The sequence below is a fragment of the Trichechus manatus genome, unplaced genomic scaffold (assembly GCF_000243295.1).
Source record: "Trichechus manatus latirostris isolate Lorelei unplaced genomic scaffold, TriManLat1.0 scaffold00043, whole genome shotgun sequence".
In the NCBI taxonomy this organism is placed as follows: domain Eukaryota; kingdom Metazoa; phylum Chordata; class Mammalia; order Sirenia; family Trichechidae; genus Trichechus; species Trichechus manatus.
This window is the reverse complement of record NW_004443979.1, coordinates 7,585,237-7,597,302: the sequence shown is the minus strand read 5'-3', so window position 1 is coordinate 7,597,302 and position 12,066 is coordinate 7,585,237. Positions and strand designations below refer to the sequence as shown.

The 12,066-nt window shown below is 37.7% G+C and overlaps 1 protein-coding gene across 2 annotated transcripts in view; it reads left to right on the top strand.

Annotated features, from left to right (window-relative positions):
* The window catches only part of NPAS3 (neuronal PAS domain protein 3), a 1,017,265-nt gene that overhangs the window by 589,291 nt on the left and 415,908 nt on the right, over window positions 1–12,066 (top strand). The window lies entirely within an intron of this gene.

Below are 12,066 nucleotides of genomic sequence, written 5' to 3'. Positions count from 1 at the left end.
ATAGATATTAAAACATCCACAATAGCTACTGTAAGGTATCAGTGTGGGTGTATATGGTATGTTTCAAAATACCTTTAAACCTTTTAAAATTAGTATCTTGGAGATGTTGTTGGCTGTTGTTAGGCGCTGTCTAGTCCATCCCGATTCGTAGTGACCCCATGTACAACAGAATGAAACACTGCCCAGTCCTGCTCCATCCTCACAATCGTTGCTATGCATGAGCCCATTACTGCAGCCGCTGTGTCAATCCATCTCATTGAGAGTCTTCCTCTTTTTCACTGACTCTCTACTTTACCAAGCATGATGTCCTTCTCCAGGAACTGGTCCATCCTGACAACATGTCCAAAGTACATGAGACGAAATCTTGCCATCCTCGCTTCCAAGGAACATTCTGGCTGTACTTCTTCTAAGACAGATTTATTTGTTCTTCTGGCAGGCCATGGTATATTCAATATTCTTCACCAAGACCATGATTCAAAGGCATCAATTCTTCTTCGGTTTTCTTTATTGTCCAGCTTTTGCATGCATTTGAGGTGATTGAAAATACCATGGCTTGGGTCAGGGGCACCTTTGTCCTCAAACTGATGTCTTTGCTTTTTTTTTTTCTTGGCGATAATAGCTGCTGTTTGAGAAATTGTGGCATGTGCACATGAGTGTCCTGGATTACAGAAAGATTCACTAAAAGCACAAAAAGTTTCTTCCTGAAAATTCTCTCCAAATCTATTGTCTTCATATTTTTTCATTGTGGGTAAGAGCCTGGAAAAGAAACTGCTGTTTATAAGGAGCCCTGGTGGCTGTTCATAAAGCACTGTTTCAAGTGCTGCCTTCCATTCTATATCCATGTTCCTAAAAGGTCAATGCATGTATTTAAATTTTCTCTGAATATCCCAGCATCGCTGCATATTTTCATTCATTTTACAGCCTATTTCATCACTGTAAACAATTAACTTTCCTGAATAAATATGTATATTTGGTTCAGATGCCCTTGAGGCTCTCAGGGCACAATTCAGATGCATACATGGAAACTGTTCTGCTAACTTGAAACTAGTTAGAAATCTAAGAAACCAAGGACTTGGCTTTTTTAATTAGGAAAAACATCTTTTCCTTATTGAAATTCTAGCTGTTGTGCCTTAATTTTTTATTCTGATGATTTCATTTTTGAGGCTAGCTATGACCCACAGTTTTGGTTAGTAGTCAGCTTCAGAAAAGCCTGAGTAAAGCCATCTGTTGAGAAGGAACACGTTTACCATTTACCCAGCAAGAGCCTCTAGTGATGATCAGAGATCACCTCCTTAGGAGCCAGTAGGCTGGAGCCCAGCACATGCCTAAAGGAGACCCAGGAGTTAGAAGACTGCTTTTTGTTGTTAGTGATGTTATTCACTTAGATAACTTAAAGCTATGACAGAAGATATGAATTGTTTTTGTTTTGTGTTACATATTATCATTAGTTGATTTCATCAGCAGTCTAATTAGGCAATTGGTATCATGGATTGAATTGTGTCCCCCAAAAATATGTCTATCAATTTGGCTATGCCACGATTCCCAGTATTGTGTGATTGTCCACCATTTTGTCATCTGTTGTGATTTTCCTATGTGTTGTGGGTCCTATCTCTATGATGTTGATGAGATGGGATTAGCAGCAGTTACATTAATGAGGCAGGACTCAGTCTACAAGATTGGATTGTGTTTTGAGCCAATCTCTTTTGAGATATAAAAGAGAGAAGTGAGCAGAGAGACGGAGGACCTCATACCACCAGGAAGCAAGAGCCAGGAGAATAGCATATCCTTGGACCTGGGGTCCCTGGGCTAGTCCAGGGGAAGACTGATGATAAGGACCTTCCTCCGGAGCCAACAGAGAGAGAAAGCATTCCCCTGGAGCTGATGCCCTGAATTTGGACTTCTAGCCTACTAGACTGTGAGAGAATAAATTTCTGTTTGTGGTATTTCTGTTGTAGCAGCACTAGATAACTAAGACAGTTGGTTTAAAAATTCACAGATACAGTGATCCCTAAAGTAAAGTGGAACCAATTTTGCCAAGCATGCCTGCTTGGGGAAGAAAAACAGCACTGAGAAGTTACTTGATGTATCTGTGGCCAGAGAGAAAGTCAGGTTAAGAAAAAGATGTGACTTATAATTGAAACCCTTGGTCCCTAAGCTTTTATCCACTTAATAGTTTTCTTCCTTCTGGATTCTGCAGTATTCAAGGAATCCAATTGACTGCCCCAAATATAGTGGCCTTTAATCTTCCTACGAGAGAGAAACAGACAGACACTCTGACCAACCCGTAGTGTAAAAAATAAATAGTCCTTCATTTTGAGAGGACAACCACTTTGGGATTGAGCTGGGATGAAGAATGGAAGAGAAAGTGGCATAATTTGACTTTGACTGTAACCATTCAGTGATCCAAACGTTTTTGCCTACCAGCCATCACACAGATGAAGTCAAATTGGACATTATGCAGCAGTGCCTTCATCCCAGTGACCTGGCCTTGCAAAAGTAAGGTCTGCAGCCAGAGGCTTCCATGTCACAACTGCAGACATAGCAGAGAAGAGTGTGTGTTCAAGGGCCCACATGCGTTTAAGTGTAGGCTACTTCTCCCCCTCCCCCTTATTTCCCAATATATTTCCAGCATTGTCTTTTCGTAGTTGTTGTTAAAGTGTGCAACATTGAAACCTGCCAAGAATTTTGTAATGAAGATGTAAAGGGGGAAGTTTAAGCTAAAAGGCACCGAAGTCCTGAAAATACACTGTAGAACATTTGGGAAATAATATATGGATGTCAGTCAAATGAAAATAGAAATTGTCTTGATGTTTAAAAAAAAAGCACAACTGATAATATGATTTCATGTGAAATTTCTTGATGGTTACTGAGCATAAAAAAACATAAATGATAATGTGATTTCATGTGGAATTCCTGATGGCTACTGAGCACGCACTACAGTAAGATAGATCACGCTGCCACCCCATTTTTATGTTTTGGTAAAATAAAGCTGTGCATATAAGCAGTTTTCCACAGCTGAGAGAATGAAGCCTTCCCAGTGGCAGGGAAATGTAACTGAAGGAGGAGCTACCGCCAAGACATACCTTTCCTGGTAGAGTGGGGGAAGCAGAAGAGAAAAAAATGCATCACAGCAAGATTTTATAATGTTTAAACGGTAATATGTCAAAATGGAGGCTGAATTACAAGGCTGAATTACAAGGGACAAGAGGAGGATGGGAAGGTTACAGAAAATTTGATCAAAAAGGAAAAGAAGGTCCCCTGCATTATGACTGGACATTTGCTGATTTGGATTCTTGTGTTATTAATAACTTAGCTGGGGTATTATATTAGCAGTGATTTCACAAGCTCGGGGGCAGACATCTAGAATCCATGCTCAGAATCACTAAGCCATCCTGCCTCCAACGGGTGGTAATAAATATATGGTGTAATCTTTCATCATACATTTTACCTTTAAGACAAAAAACAAAAAAAACATTTTCAAGGTGTAAAAATTTTACGTGTCAGTTAATAGATGACAAAGACAAAATGAAAGGCATGGCCACACCTAAAATAAACGCATCTGTTTTGGTGCCTCCAACAAGCAGTGGATCTTAGCCTGTTGCTGACTGTCAATGACATACTTTGATAAAATTCTTCAGTGTCATGTAGATCTATTGGGCTAAGTTTGGATAAGTGAAATATATGTAAATTTCCACGATTGTTCAATTTCCAAACTCACCTAGATTAAAAAAGCAATAAATAATAGTTTAGGAAAATAACACTTTTCTCCAAAGATTTTCCTAATAGATTTTTACTATAGCCTTTGTGAAGTAAATGGGACATTTGTAGGCAGTATTTATTCTATATGGCGGATAAGAAAGCTACTATGGAGACCAAGGCTGTGCCTGCACAAGCTACAGAAAGAAAGCGAACATTCACTTTTGGGTACATTGAAATGTTTCATACTCCTCACAGGGCACAAATAACCTGTTTTTTCTAGATAAAATAAACAACTGCATGAGTGGCTATACCTTCAAATTCATTGCAGTAAACATACAAGAAAAAGGCCCAAGTTTTACTTCTCTGATCTAACATTATTTTTACCAGGGTGCTTATACAGGACATGAAATTGATCTAGGGTTCTCAAATCTCATTTCTCCATTTGGAACTGTAACCATACCTATGCCCAATCCGTGAATATTAAGGAGGAGTTTCCATAATGAAAAATAAGGTTGTAATTAAAATATTAAAAAATAAAAAAACAGTCCTTCAACTAATAAATCAGACAATTTCAAGAAAAAAATAATTCCGCCGGATTCCGAGCAGTCAGTGATAGCAGACAAGAACTAGTCAGTTAATGGAAGTTAAATTGGCTAGTTGTTTAACAGAGGTCAAAACCAACCCAAGTGAAAAATTTCTTCAATTCGGTCAATAGTTAGGAAAGAAGATAAAAGTGGAATGCTTAATTTAGTGTTGTAATTAAGAATTCCTGAGCTGAAAGATCTTTTCACAGTTGAACTCTCCCTACTCAGACTCACAAGGCCAGTGATTTGTGGAGGTGCTGAATGAATCGGATAGCTAGCTAGGTTGGGTTTCTGTACCCTTAGAGAGGCTCTGTTATGCTGAGCAATGATCTAAATATGACAGATAACTAAAGGCCATGGTAGGAGAGTTGCTGAATGTTAAAGCTAGCTAGAACCTTTGAAATTACCCAACACTTTGTGTTATACAAATGAGAACATGCTGAGGCCCAAAGAGGTTAAGTGACTTGCCCAAGGCCTGGGTGGGAAGAGACTTGGCTCTTGTCACTGGACCACACTGCTTTTCTTGTCGATACACTGAAGATGCTGAGATAGAAGGGCTACTCTGGGCCAGCTCAGGCTAGTCCTAAGACCAGGAGGGAGGGGGTACAGTTCTTTCTAGTGTGCTCTCTCTCTCCTTCAGAGGGGTTCCATGCCATCGGAGCTATTGACCAAGTATAATCTAAGGTTATGCTGAATGATTTACTTTATACCAGCTCTTCAATAACTTAATAATTAGCTTCATACATTTGTTATAATCCTAATGTTTTTATCATTATAACTTGAAAAATGTGGGGGTGTTCCCCCTAAGAAATAGGGAACACAGAAAACCCATCAAAAAAACACAAAGAGTTGTTTTTTTCTTGCAATCATATTTTTATGTTTACATTGAAGGTGTTTTTCTAGTGTACCATGGTAATAACTAACTTAGCAAGTCATATAACCCCCAAAGTCCTTAGATTCCTCATCAGTAAAATTATGGCATTGGACCAGAATAACTTCACTTCAGTTCTGTAGTTCCATGACAATGCTGTGCACTGGAAGATTATGGAATACTGCTGGATAGTTGCTCTGTTACTTAGATTTCTGTGTGTTCCACTCATAGCACTGTTAACCGCTTAAGAGAGAATTAGAATAAAATATATAGTGATGCAAATTTTCTTTAAACTTTCTATTGTACAAATGCAAATTAGCATCCTCAAATAGAGCACCTTTTCTGATATGAAACTTCATGGATAGATTTCTGCAGCATTGTTTATCAAACCAAACATTTTTGGCCAATGTTCATTATATGTTCTAATGTCAAAACAATAACCTAAAATAGAAAAGAAAGACATAGGATCTTAGAGTTGCAAGGAACTTCAGATTATCCAGTCATCATTACCTTCCAAAGAAACAATCCTTTCCAAAATATTCCTGACAGAAGTCACCCAGCTACTGCTCAAGTATTTCCAAGAATGGCAAACTTAACTTACCTCCAAGGCAGCTTATCTTCTTATTGCACTATTCTTATTTTTAGAAACATCTTATTCATATCTTTCACTTTTTAATTCCAGTTTTGCCTTCTTAACCAACATAGATAAGCTCTTTTTTTTCCCTAAGAGCTCTCTTCCATAGGTTCTCTAAATTTGTTTGTGATTCTTTATATGGGATAATTTGCAGATTTCTAAATGCGCTTACTTCATACTCTGAAACTTGACTCAAAATTCTGATGTGGTCCCAGTAGGGAGGAGACTAGGGGAAGGACTAAATCCCTTGATCTGAAAATTACCCTTCTAATGTGACTTAAAAATCACACTAGCTATTTAGCAGCCACTTCATTGTTAGCTCTTTTCAAACATGTCAACTAAGAGCTCCAGGTCTCAATCACAAGAACTGTAGTCAAGCCACATTTCCCCATCTTGCACCTCAGGAAATGATTGACCTCAGTTTAGTACTTTATATTCATTTTTGTTGACTTTAAGTTTTATGTTTTCTGAACCTTGTTGTATTTTACAGAGATAAATTTAAACACTTTTTGAGAGTTCTCTGAAATATATTTTGTCTATGTATTGGAATGTCTTTAATGAAGTCATTGATAAAAATACTGAAAGATTCAGAGTAATTACAAGATCAAACCAATAGAAGAGAGACCTTTAAAGGATGACACGTTTTCCGTAATTAACACTGAATTCAGTTGTTCGCCTAGTTATTATTCCACTTAACTATATTTTATCTACCTTGTCCTCCTAAATTACAAGTTCATTAAATATGCTGCTAAAGATGATATTATATTCAGAGGAATTTTTTGGCCACAAATTTAGAAGCTGTGTTTAAAAAGGAAAAAAATGTTAATTCAAGTGTCATGGATTGACTTATGTCCCCCCAAAAATATGTATATCAGTTTGGCTGGGCCATGATTCCTGGTACTGTGTGATTTTCCTATATGTTGTAAATCCTGCCTCTATGATGTTAATGAGGGAGGATGGGTGGCACTTGTGTTAGTAAGGCAGGACTGGATCTACAAGACTGGATGAGAAGGCCGACGGAGAGAAAAAGCCTTCCCCTGGAGCTGACGCCCTGAATTTGGACTTTTAGCCTACTTTGACTGTGAGGAAATAAACTTCTCTTTGTTAAAACCATCCACTTGTGGTATTTCTTTTATGGCAGCACTAGATAACTAAGACACCAAGGCTTGTAGAAAACACTTGCTGGCTCTTAGTGATCACGCTAATAAAATGTTTCTAAGATTGCTAACCATTGTACTGGATCTTTAGTTATGGTTTACCTACATGGTAGAACTTGAACATATTTAAACTGGTAGATGTCTTATTCTTTTCTATCCAAGTATGTGAAATTTACATACTTACCTACATATAAATACCAATGTGCACGTGTGCTGTGTGTGCGTGCACACATGCGGTATTCCAAGCCCTTCAGTTTCCTGTTCAGGGCTTACATTCCTTCTTGTTAAGTCTTGTTAAGACTTTTAACCCTTTAGAACTCCTTTTATTTTTATTTTGTTATGCTCTCTCTATTCTCTTCTTGATAGAAAATGGGAGAAAGAAATTAGTAATTTTCCCAACTAAGTGTCCCTGACCCTTTCTGATTTATTGTCTTATACCAGATATGTGTGTATGTTTGTAGGTGTGTGCATACTTATTTTGTTATCTCTAGAAAGTTTAAAAAACTCGAGATCATTCCAGGCTCTAACCCTTCTGCAACTTTTATTTTAATCCCCTGCCATTTTTTCCTCCTTTTACATGTCCTTTAATATCTGCATTTATCAACCTACTTCCAGCTCAGCTACTTTCATTTATTTTGATGTCTCTCACCTTTTTAATTCCACATGTTGATCATTAGAGCAGTACTTCATCTTTTAGAATCTCCTAGTTGCCTTAAGAAATACTCCATTCTAGAATCTAGTCATGGGATTATGTTTATTTGTTCTCTGCATGTTTTGAGTCTAGACACCTATTGCCCACATTATATGACTGAGTATACCCAGCCTTCTCTTTCCTTATACTAATGACCATGGGATAATTTTGTAGCTCTTTCTCAAAGTTCTTGCCTACTTCTCATCAACGTTTCTCCCTCATAGATCAGAGAAGAAAATTAGGGTGGTGAAAACATGCAGACAGTCACAAGAGCAGTGGAAGAATGAAATGGGAATGTTAAGCCTGGATTTAAAAAAACCTTGAGGGAACAAGAAACTGTCTACAAATATTTCAGGGACTAACTTGAGAAAGAAGAGTTAGATTTAACCTGAGTATTCAGAAAAATTAGAATTAAGACCAATGATTAGGCAGATTTTATCCCAATATAAAGACTAGTCTAAACTGGCTGACTATGGAATAACTAGTCTGCTTACAATTATACCATTGGAAGTGCCCATGGACTACCTGGGCCATCACATGGCAGGGTCAGCATAGGTGGGATTCCTGTGTTGGCCTGGATGACTTGTATGATTCCTCCAACTCTGAGATGACACACTTTTTACTATCTATTTTTACACTTTGTTTGAAAGAGATTTAAGGCAAGTCTATGAAAATCAGTGCAGCATCTATTCACATTTCTTCCTTTTCCTTCTGAAAGTAAAAATTGCCTATAAGGCAGGAATATATCAGAAGCTCTGCTTTTAGCAGAATGATAGACGCAACAGATATTCTAATACTTATGATTCCTTTATCGCCCTGTTATCATCCCACTACCCAGTTTCATAATCTATTTTAGGAAATCACCCCTTGTCCACCATCAGGCATCTATAATCTTCTCCCTTAACAACTTTAGCTCATTTCCATCATGTTCCCATCTTCTAGGATTTTTTTCCTCAGGCATATACGTATTTTTGTTTGTTCTAAACAGACTATACTACTCATTCCCAATTTGTTCGTTGTATTTCTTTTCATTATTGCATGTCTTCTATCCCCATTCTCCATGCAAGAGTCACATCCTACGAAGTTTCAGGATTACTGACATACTACCCACTTCTGTGTGTTAAAATTTATTTATATTATTTCTCATTGTGCTAATATTTCAAATTTATTTTGTTTTGTTGTCTATACTTTACTAGTATATGTTTCCATTAATATATGTATATATGTAACATATTTACATATGTACATTAGCATATGTACAAATATAAACCATATTTACTACATAAATATTGGTTGCAAAACTCTTCTGTTATTATTGTATCTTTGCCAAACATGCAGCATTCTCTTATAGGGTTTTACCTGGGCCTCACCCCAACTCCACCCTGTCCCTCTAATTTCTCGTTTAAATTATGTTGATCTGCCAAACACACACTGCCTGATCTTTATGAAAGTTCCTGCATCTCAAATGAGAAGAGTGAATTAAAACTCTGTTACACAATTTTTAGAATTTAGAAAAAAAGAAAAATGTGTTGACATTGTTCTCCCAACTAGCTCCCTCACCCTAAGTCATAACCTCAAAGTTGAAAATATTTCCTGAAGACTTCTAGTTTCAGGCCCAAAGCCTTAAAGCCTTTAGAGGCAATTTGAAACATACTGTATAACTATCATTAATTCTTGCTTCAATCAGCGATGGTAGGTTAGAGTTTACAGATTCACTGTAACAATCACCTTTTTGATTTTCTGTGTTGAATCACCAGCCCATCAGCTGGTAGAGAGTCATCTACTGACCCACCAGCTCTCTTCCTCTGGAGGCTGCACAGGAACCCTCCTGGCTGATGCCTGTGTCTCCTCCTTGGACAGGAGGTACTCCACTTTAAAAAAAAACAAACAAACCTCTTGCCACTGAGTTGATTCTGACGCATAGCGATCCTATAGGATGGGGTAGAGCTGCCCGGTAGGGTTTCCAAGGAACGGCTGGTGGATTTGAACTGCTGACCTTTTAGTTAGCAGCTGAGCACTTAACCACTACGTCACCAGAGCCCCCCACTTTTTTTAGAAGATCCAAATTCACCTGCAGTGGGCAGTGCCATTTATAGGTTTTATGGCTTTAGTGGAATCTAGTTTTCTCTGCTTTCTCCTTGATGATAGCTTCAATTCTCTAATCTTGTGATACTCCATTTGATTCAACATCAACCCCACTGAAATCTTTTTCTCCAGTTTTCATCTTGGATTATTTTTTCCATCTTCTCTAGGAATGCTTCATCCTTTCCAATAAGGTAGAGGATACATAGATATTCCTCAAACTAGTTTTTGTCTCATTCTTCCCTCTGAGAAGATGAGGAAAAACTTGTTACAAGTCTCAGCAGAAAATTCTTTATTTTAATGGCTTCTATTAAAGCCCCCATTGGTCTTTCTTTTTTTTTAAATGGTCTAATGCTAATCTATTGCCTAATTTTGTGCAGGTTTTATTTTCTAAACTCTTTATGATATTCTGTGAGTTCTATTAATGTTTTCTATGACTTTAATTATTGAGGACAAAATCTGTTGGTTTACTCATGTATGATTTCACCAATGAAAGAAAAATGAATATTTTCCATACTACTTACTGTTTTCTAATATTATGTTTACTTGAAGTAAGATGCTGTGTTTCAGGCTTATGGTAAGCTCATTAATAATATAATTACATTTCCATGTGGCCATTCATTCCATAATGCATCTTACAAATATTTACCAAATAGCAATATACACCAGATGCTATTCTGAATGGTGAGTCTACACCTATGAACAAACAGGTGTCTTTGTCTCAAAAAGCTCACAATCTGTGGACAGGTAGATTTGTAATAACAACTCAGCACACTGAGGCTATCATGTTCAGAACATTTGGAGCCTAAAGGACCAGATTAGCTTGGTGGTAGAGGTTTGGAGAGTGTTTGTACAGAAGGGTACTTTTAAGTTAAGTTTTGAAGGATAACTAAGAAGACATGTACAAAGGTGCAGAAACACTTTTAAAAGAGCATAACATGCTATGAAAACTGTTCAGTTGTACAGCATGGATGGAATCGAGATTGTATGTGTATGTGTTTGTAGGAGGTAGGAAGAAAAGTGTTGACATAGCGTGAAATGATGTTGGGCCTCGTATGGCATGCTAACATGGCTGAACATTTTATTCTAGACAGTGGCTTTTTAAATTTAGAAATGTAACTAGAACATGAAGGAGGACTGGGAAACCACGTTGGAGGGGAGAGAAAATTGTGAGAGCCTAAAGCTAAAATACCAGGTAAAATACCAGGAGAGATGGATTCAAGTAATATTTAGGATGTGGAAAAGACTGGATATGGGGACTGATTAGATATACATGTGGTGGAGAGGACAAGCTGACTCCTGTGTGTCTGGCCAGAATACTTGGGTAGATGATGGTAATAATAAATATGAATCATGTAGGAGATGACATAATTTGGGGAGAGATGGGGAGATGATTAATTCAACTGGGGAGATAAAGAGTTTGAAGTGCCTGAAAGACATACAATGGAGCTATATCTAGTAGGCAGCTGACTAGGGTCTGAAACTTTAGAGGAAGATCATACTTCAAGATACGTATTTGGAGATCATCTGGATATATGTAAGTTGTAGTAAAAGTCATGGGCTTGGGTAAAATCAGCCAAGAAGAATATGTGAAGTTACAAGGAGAGATAATCAAGAACTCAGAACCTTAAGGAATACCATAACTTAAGAGGAAAACAGGTTTCACCTCTCTGGGAGACAGGGTAAGGATAGAATAGGAATTTTTAAAGAGAGCAGGGAAGATTTAGAATGCCAATTGGAAAAGAAACTCATGAGGGATATGTAAAAGGATTGTTAAGTGGCACTGAGAACCCATCTAAGTTTGGATAACATACATTTTGCATCTTACTTTATGCAATGTGCTATTCTTCGTTCTGATATGCAATGCTGCAGTTGTCCTTGTCAACTTAGTTATGTTTCTGACTACCATTGTTCTTATTTCGCAAAATAATTTTCAATTCTGAGATTATCTTGCAAGGAGGAATTTCATTTACACCTGAATTTTGGTGATCTGGAATCACAACGAGGATCATCTCTCTGTCATCATCTGGATCCTTGATGAAAATGTCAAAGAGCCCCTAAGACAAGGATCAAACACTGCTGAAAACTGCTTCCCCACCTCCAAACCCCTGCACAGATGTGGTTGCAAAATACCAGCATTGAAGCATCTGGCCTGGCTTGGTCAACACAGCCTCAGAGTAAGCAGGCCAAAATACATCAGCACTGACGCTAGCCAGGAACTAGAGATGCCTGAAGTGATCTGACTAGAAAGAGGAAACTGAATTATTTGTGGCCAAAATAATCAGCAGTGTAAATGAAAAAGCACTTAGGAGAAGACAAGGAGGAGGCACAGGAAGAGGAGAATGGGG